The 9,108-nt window shown below is 40.3% G+C and overlaps 1 pseudogene; it reads right to left on the reverse strand.

The window, feature by feature from the left end:
- Window positions 1-4,659: 4,659 nt before the first annotated feature.
- Window positions 4,660-8,572, reverse strand: LOC143685601 (cap-specific mRNA (nucleoside-2'-O-)-methyltransferase 2-like; annotated as a pseudogene).
- Between the last annotated feature and the right edge of the window lie 536 nt (window positions 8,573-9,108).

The following is a 9,108-nucleotide window of genomic DNA, read 5'->3' on the forward strand; positions in this document are numbered from 1 at the left end:
GCTTTTCTGGAGCATGCAACAATTTCAAACAGGCACACAAATCCAAGTTCTAGTGACCCGGATTTTTTTCCTTGGTGCTCTTTTGTTTCTGTGTGTAATATTTAAAATCATCTGGATAGGGAAGCAACCTGCCACTGAGTTCAGCAGTGCCTTTTCTTTTAAAAGTGGGGAAGGCTATGCATCAAGCTGTGCTAGTCATCCAGGGATCCTAACTTTGACCCTCTTAGACTCTGTGGGAGACCGGGTTCCTGTTGGGACAGTCAGTTGGTATTTGCCCAAATCCCCAGTGACCACTGACGTTGAGTGGCACAGTCTCACTTCCTCATCTTCCCAACTAGGTGGCATTAGAAAACCTTAATTTTTTTCGCTTTTGTATGGTCTATAAATACAACTTGGGGCAATCTGCAGTTTGTGGAGGACAAAAGCCTATTTGGAAACCCATCCCTAAAATCCCAACAGCCTTTACAAAACATTAACCAAGGTAGTCATGAAAACGCTTAGTATTTATTGAGAAATACTTTCATGAAATCAACAGCTACCGTTTATTAGCCGTGAATGTATGCCAGTCATTGTACCAATGGTTTAATGTAGATTTATTCATAATCCACAGCCACACTTGATTAACTCATCTATTCATTTCTGCATTCATCAAATAGATTCATGATGTGCCGACTCTGTGCTGGAAACTGCAAGATACTGGGAATGCAGGAGTAAGCCAAGACAGGCATGGTTTTCCCTGTCAGAGAGCTTGCATTCCACCAGGCATTAAAAAGTACTTTGACAATGAGTTACACAACAACTAATTAATTACAATTAAGAAAGTTACTTAATTAAGAAAGATGAGAATAAATTAGAGAGACCTTACTAAGTCTGTGGATCTGGGAACACTGCCAAGAGAAAGTGAAGCTTAAGCGGTGACCTGAAGATAAGCAAGAGTTGCTGAATGAGAAGTTGGGGACAGGAAGGCAATGTGAAGGCCAAGTGGTGGGGGAACCTCAGCACTTTTGATGAACTACAGGAAGGCCCATGAGGAGCCTTTCCAACAGAGTGAAGGTAGATGTAGGCAGGATGGAAGGATTTGGGGTTCTGTAGGAGCAATGGGAGGATCTTGGGGGGTTGTTACCATGTCAGATATGTCAGATATTTGCAAGAAGTCCTTATATGGTAGCATCCTTTACTTTGGAGAATGTAATATACATTACATTCTGTCATCGTATGAAAGCTGGAACAAACGTACATTAATCAAGCTTCAAAGAAAAGTATTGAACAAAATGCCACCTAATTATGTATCAATGAACAATTACTATCACAAGCATGGGATACACCAAGTCCATGTGACCAGCTTGTTCTATCTCCATAGGCAGAAACTCATGGCTTAGGGGCCCTTGTACGTGGGCCCAGGACAAAGGGACAGCATCAGGAGAAGTCACAGCCAGCTCCAGCTATTTCTCAACTGAGCGGTCTTGCAGGTGGGACAAGAATAGTGAGAACACCACCCCCATGCACATCTCCCTGACGGATGCTCCCCGGCTCTCTCAATGGAACTGGAACAGGATTGACTGACCCTCCCTTTCCCAGGCTACTTAGGAGTCTATTGCCTACCCTTCCTCTTAGCCTTTCTTTTTGTTTTAGAAACATTCATGGAGCCCAACAGACCCAGGAGCAGGTCTGCAGCCAGCTGGGGTCTTTGCCTATCAAGTAAGCATGGAGCCTCCAAGTCAGTGCCCACAGGACAGGTTTCTAACTCTCCTTCCCAAGCACTCCAAGGCACCTCCTTGTGACCTACAAATGCTGACTTTGGGTTTCATCTGTGTATATGGAAGTGACAGCCCAGCAGGTTGTGTAACTTGCCCAAGACCATGCAACAAGTGGCAGGACCAAGATTCAAACTCCTGCAACTGCACCAGAGGCCTAATACAGACTCAAATAAAGAAAATCTTTATTAATTTGTCTACCATGAACATAAGAGCCCATAATAATTGGACTAAAAGCCCCCTGTTCAAGCTGCCGGAATGCAATATACCAGAAACAGAATGGCTTTTTAAAAGGGGAATTTAATAAATTATAGTTCTAAGGCCGAGAAAATGTCCCAATTAAAGCAAGTCTATAAAATGTCCAAATTAAGGCACCAACAAGAGGTTACCTTCACTCAAGAAAAGCAGATGAAGTTCAGAGTTTCCTCTCTCAACTGGAAAGGCACGCAGCGAACATAGTGACATCTACTAGTGTCCTCTTTCTTTATGAAGCTCCCCCCTGGGCATTCTCCTTCATCTCCAGAGGCCGCTGGCTGGTGGACTCTGTAGTTCTCGTGTCTCTGCTGCTTTTGTCATTCTCAACCTTTCTCCAAAATGCTTCCTCTTTTAAAGGATTCCAGTAACGTAATCAAGACTCACCTGGAATAGGTGGAGTCACATCTCCATTTATTCAAAATTTAATACCTACAATTGGGTGAATCATCATGGAGATAACCTAATCAAGTTTTCAACCTATGGTACTGAATAGGAATTAGAAGAAACCATTGCTCCCACAATATGGATTAGGATTAAAACATGGCTTTTCTAGGGTACATAGATCCTTTGAAACCAGCCAGCCCCCTTCCCAGAGAGGCCTTCCTTGGTCATGCTATTGAAAATTCCAAACCTAATACCTCGTGTCCATACAACCCCTTACCTCCTCCTTTACTTTCTTTCCCATAGCATTGAACACTATCTGACACACTCCATATTTTCCCTATGTGTGCTGTTCTGATTATTTCACTATTAGAACATGTGCTCTTGAAAGGCAGGTGTTTAAGTCTGTTTTTGTATGTGTGTGTGTGTGTGTGATAATGAATTTATTCATGAATATATGATAGTACTCAAAATAGCAAAGAACGTGGAGAAAAAAGAACATGAAAAAATTTCAGATTAATATATATCAGCCCAATATATCAAAGAATACATCTATTTCTCATGTAATTAACAAAAATACCTTAAATGCAGGTGTGAGAATAGAAATATTCTCCATTTTGTGGAACTTCAAGGTAGTGGAGATTTCTTTGATCCAGTTTGTCAGAAAAGCTCATGTTACACTGTAAAATATGTATTTTACTTATAACATAAATAAGTAACTTATAAAATAAGCATTTCATGGCTTGGTAAAGTGCTACTTTCAAATTGAAAAAGACAATTAGTAAAGATTAAAAATTTTTTAATGCTTAAACATCATTCTGAATGTGTTAAAAATTTTTCTTCAGTATTCACTATGTTCATCACAGTCATATGTCCCCGATATGAAACCATAAACACTATTTTTAAAAATGTATTTTTAATGATAAAAATACATACACATACATTTCCCACCTGGTGTACAGCCAATGGCTCACAATATCATCACGTTGTGTATTCATCACCATGCTCATTTTTTTAGAGTACTGCATCACCTCAGAAAAAGAAATAAGAGAAAAGAAAAAACTCATACATTCCATACCCCTTACCCCTCCCTCTCATTGACCACTAGTGTTTCAGATTAATATATACCAGCCCAATATATAATAAACTACCCAATTTATTTTACCCTTTGTCCCCTCTATTATTTATTTACTTTTTACCCATTTTTTTGATCATCTGTCCACACCCTGGATAAAAGGAGTAACAGACACAAGGTTTTTTTACACAATCACACAGTCACATTGTAAATGTTATATCTTTATGCAATCATTTCCGAGAATAAAGGCTACTGGAACACAGATTCACAGTTTCAAGTACTTCCATCCAGCAACTTCAATGCACCATAAACTAGAAAGGGATATCGATATAATGCATAAGAACAACCTCTAGGATAACCTCTCGACTCTGTAAACACTATTTTGTAATTAAAAAAAACTTTTAGTTCACAGATTATTTCCAGGAAGTTAAAAATAACTACACCATTGCTAAATGAAGCTTTTCATGATACAGGAGGGTATTAGACTTGGGAAATCATTTTCCATTTTTTAAACATGATCTTTGGTTTTAAGCTGTCCTGATATCCTTTTTATTTGGATGGTTGTGCTTAGTAAGATATTCCTATGAGAGCATACTAGGGTCACTTGAACCATAAAACCAAATTGGGTCAATGGCCTAAATGCCACGAATTGTACATATCAAGAAATCTGGCACAGTGAATTCCCTGAAATCCACAACTGGTGTTTTAACTGTTAAAGAAAGTCAGTGCTGCCGAGGAGTAACTCACCTCCTTTCATCACGACATACATCAATTTATTAATGGCTTTAGCCATTGAGCCATTTGGAAATAAGAGTCTGTTGAGAGGAAGCTCATTGGAAAAAGCTGAATGAAGGTACACAGGTGCAACTCTTAAGTAGAAAAGCCCAACTTATTGCATATGCGAGCATGGGTGTGTCTGCCCCGAGCACATAAACCCATCCTATGTTTAGAGGTTGACTATTATTACTGCATTAACTCCACCACAAAGAAGAGCCCTATGCCTGTGGGTGAGCATGTCCCAGAGGTCAGAACTAGCTAGTGGTTTTCCAGAATTGATGAGATTTTGATTGATGCAAAAACTGGCCTTCCCCTAAAATGAAATTGCTGAGGTTTTTAACTAATAGGGCAAAGGGATGAAATAACATTGAAAATGATAAGAAGTCAAAGTGAATCCCAGAAAAGACATGTTTAATATCATAATTGAAGGCTGCTGCTGATCTCTCCTTGAATGATCAAATGCAAATGCCTTTTAGCAATGGCAGCATTCAAATCCCACAAAAAATAAAAATCAAGTAGTGACCCTTTAAGGAGCACCTCCATTGGCACAAACTGTGAAACCTGCTGGGGTGCGTCAGAGTAGAGCACAGTGTTCAACAATTCATTCACATTCTGCAGACAGTGGAAAACTGGATTTGGAAGGTCATGATAACCAACACATAGCAGGACTGCACAACTCCTCAGGGACTCAGAGGATGTGGGGCAAAAGGATTGTGATGAATCTAAAACAGCTGTGGAACACAAAGATCAAATCAGCCATAAATCTTGTGAAACAAGAAAGTACAGACAAAATCATAGCATCTCTTTGTATCAATCTGCTGTCATGAATGCAGAAGACAGTCCAAAAATAACTGCTGGCAAACTGGGTCTCTATCATGAAGCAATGAACAGGTGACATTCATGAATTCAGAAGATTCCAGAAATTGAGTTTCCAATAGTATATGCAATTTGATATCACGGAGAATTGACAAACCCATAAGCAGGGACTTTATTTGGCCACTGGTCCTACAACCTGCTCATCCTGAAGGCTCTTGGTAAGGCTAAACAACTCAGAAAATATCAGCTCTACAGAAAAAATGTGACAATAACAAAAGTCTTGTTTTGGTCTGAACTTGGAATTCAAATTCAGAGCTCCTTCTCATGAGTTCTCAATTGCTTCATTAAGAGTTTTTAAAATTTAGCCATCACAGAAAGGAGAACACTTTACCTTTGGCAGTTTCTTTCTTCTAAATCATGCCTTAAGTGACACTCAAGATTGGAAGTGGTCCCTTCCACAAAAGAGCTTTGCCCAGCATGATAATTCAGTATGTTCTTTAGCCCAATTACTAAAGCATCCTTTTGCCACCTTACTTTCCATGAAAAGGTCTCCAGCATCTTCCTTTCAGTACAGGTTTAAAAATACCTGTTCTTCTGCCCAAATCATTTTGTATTAACACTAAACCAATATTAGATTTTTAAGTAGCCAATTATTTCTGGAAAGAGGCTTCAATTGAAACTTTTGCATGAAATATTGTATAGCATGTCTCCTTAAATTATTCAGCTTTGCTTGTTCCTCTTCTCCCACGCACTCAAGCAGGCGAATGTTCTCAGAAATAGTCTCGAGCTGGTATGTATGAAAGAATACACAGAATTCTTCATGTCTTTTAAGAAAAGATTTGGGAATCACATAATGCAGGAAGGGAGCTTTGCTGGTTATTTCAGTCCCAAAGTTCAGCATCATTTTAGTTAACAGAGATGTACGACCCGAAGGGACTTTTCCAGCCAAAAGACGAAAGAAAACACCAGGCATGGACTGAAGCATGAACCTTTATTACAGGGGCTCACTTACAGGAGTAATGAAGGAAATTAATCCAGGAGTCAGACTGTTCTGATGGTGGCCAACACAGAGCTCAGTGTGAAAGTGTTCCTCACTGACGGGCGGCAGGGGCAGCAGGTTTTATAGTGGGCTAGACAAAGACGGCACAGAGCCAAGAGAGGGCATGCGCATGTTGCTAACATAGTTGACTATTTCTTAATGTTTGTCTCTCTGGGCATAAGTTTTCATGGAGTTAACCTTGGGGAAAGATAATGAAGGCACAGAGCTGACAGAGTACAGGCAGGAATGTACAAAACTGGAAGAGGGCGGGCCGCGGTGGCTCAGCGGGCAAAGTGCTTGCCTGCTATGCCGGAGGACCTCGGTTCGATTCCCGGCCCCAGCCCATGTAACAAAAAACGGAAAAACAAAATACAATAAAACAAGAAAATGTTTGAAGATGTTTCCCTTTCTTCCTTCCTTCCTTCCTTCTATCCTTCCTTCCTTCTCTCTGTCTTTCCTTTAAAAAAAAAAAAAAAAAAAAAAAAAAAAACTGGAAGAGTTGGGGGATATTGAAAAATGCAAGAATATTGTTCTGTTACAAGGAAAGAGACTGTCTCTTGTCCCTTCTACTGGAGGCATACCACATAGACTCCTGAGTCTCCTGCCTTGCTAATAGTGGGCTTGAAAACATAGACTTTGTCAAAAGCACAATTCAGCAGGTTCATCTGGTTTATGGAACAGTGTCCAAAAGAGTAAACATCTTTAGAACGAAAGAACTACCAATTCCAAGAGTTGTCAGAGCAGTGATGACTTCACAGTAACGCAAAGAAGAGACTAAAGCTTCTGGGTTTCCTTGGCAGTCAAAACTCCCATCTGCAGTGATCAAGTAAATGGTAGCCATCACGCTATGAAATTCTGAAGACCAGTCAGATATGTCAGGGCCACGAGAGCACCGGTGTTATCTGGGCCAAAGTACCATTAATGCAAGGTATTTGTAATAAGCTGGTCATCCATAATCATCATAAGATGATCATTTGCTTCATGGTATGGATCCGGAGTGTTGGTGGCCCAACTCCAATCACAGGGAACTGATGGGAGTTTTTTAAACTTTTTTTTTTTTGTATAATATAACATATATACGAAGCAAAGAAAGAAAAAAGCAATAGTTTTTAGAGCACTCTTCAACAAATAGTTACAGGACAGATCCCAGAGTTTGTCATGGGCTAAGATACCATCCTGTCAAATTTTTCTTTCTAGCTGTTCCAGAACATTGGAGGTTAGAAGGAATAAATATTTTTTTTATCATCACAATTGACTTTTTTGTGAAAAATAATATATATAAAAATAGTAATAAATTTCAGAGCACAGCACAGCAATTAGTTGTAGAACAGATTTCAGAGTTTGGGATGAGTTACAATTTCACAATTTTAGGTTTTCACTTCTAGCTGCTTGAAGATACTGGAGACAAAAAGAAATATCAGTTTAATGATTCAGCAATCATACTCATTTGTTAAACCCTACCTTCTCTGTATAACTCCACCATTACCTTTGATCTTTCTATCCCACTGTTTAGGGGTATTTCGGCTATGCCCATTTTAACTTTTTCATGTTGGAAGGGGCTGTCAATAATATGGGATAGGGAGATGGAACTAGTTGGTGTTCTGGAGAGGATGGCCCCTCTGCATTTCAGGACTTATCTGGTCCAGGGATCCATCTGGAGGTTGTAGTTTTCTGGAAAGTTACCCTAGTGCATGGAACCTTTGTGGAATCTTATATAATGCCCTAGGTGTTCTTTAGGGATGACAGGAATGGTTTTGGCAAGTTACAATAGGTAATAACGTCTAACTGAAGCTTGTGTAAGAGTGACCTAGCCTCTCAACTCTATTTGAACTCTCTCAGCCACTGAAACCTTATTTGTTACAATTTCCCCCTTTTGGTCAGGATGGTATTGTTGATCCCAGGGTTCCAGGGCCAGACTCATCCCTGAGGGTCATCTCCCATGTTGCCAGGGAGACTTTCATCCCTGGATGTCATGTTCCCCCTAAGGGGTAGGCAATTGTTTCTCTTGCAGAAAATTGCTACTTTTAAGTAGCAATTGAGACGAGCTATAAAAGCTCCAGGAGCTTGAGTTTTTCCATTCTGAAAGGCTTCTTGCGGAATAAGTGTAAAGCTTCACAAAATCTCATGAAACGTACACCATGGTTGGGTACAAAACTCAGCGTTCACAGACTGTCCACAAGAGAAACTATTTTTCCCGCTTTATTAGTGAAGGCAGTGTGCTCATGCCACTCATCCAGTTTCTTTTCACTTAGTAGGATTTTCACTTCATTTAGGGAGTTCTTCAAATTAAGAAATGCATTAAACTCTGTGTGGTCACAGGTGAAAATCTCACTGGTAGCTGGTAACTGCCACTCATTAAGTCTCTTACTGTAAGGAAAATGCTTGGCAGAGTTCAAAAATGTCAGCAAGAACATCTGGGCTAAATATCTCAGAGCTTGCTATCTGATGGACTGGAGACTTTCTGCACTTACTCATTTCCAGGAGAAATAAAAATCTCAGGTACCGGAAAGTCGAAGGAGGAACCAGGACTTGATATCCTCCGCTTGCGCCCACCTCGGGACTCTGGGTCAAGAGAGACTGCACTTAATTTGCAATCCGGGCCATTCTCCATTTCCAAGCTGCTTCCCAGGGCTTGGGGGTGGGGAGCTGCTCCTTGGGTCTGCAGCACCCCCAGGAACAGGGTAAGGAGGCCTGGAAGGTGGCCTGTGGGCCCATGAGTCTGCTTGTCTTGTTCACAGCAATCTCTCCAAGTACCTATTAGCAGACTCCAGTATGCATGGCACATACTAGAGGCTGAACGAGTATTTTTCTCTTTATCATCATTGTTCAATTAAACACATGAATGAATTTTCTCTTTATCATCATTGTCCACTTAACAAACATAATATATGATGATATAATACAATTTAATATGTAGCGCGAAACCAGGAACGAGGCTCTGCAAGAGCCTCCACGAACATTAAGAGGAAACAGGACTGGACTGCGTAGCCAGGAACGAGGCTGCAAGCCTG

The sequence above is a fragment of the Tamandua tetradactyla genome, chromosome 1 (assembly GCF_023851605.1).
Source record: "Tamandua tetradactyla isolate mTamTet1 chromosome 1, mTamTet1.pri, whole genome shotgun sequence".
NCBI lineage: Eukaryota > Metazoa > Chordata > Mammalia > Pilosa > Myrmecophagidae > Tamandua > Tamandua tetradactyla.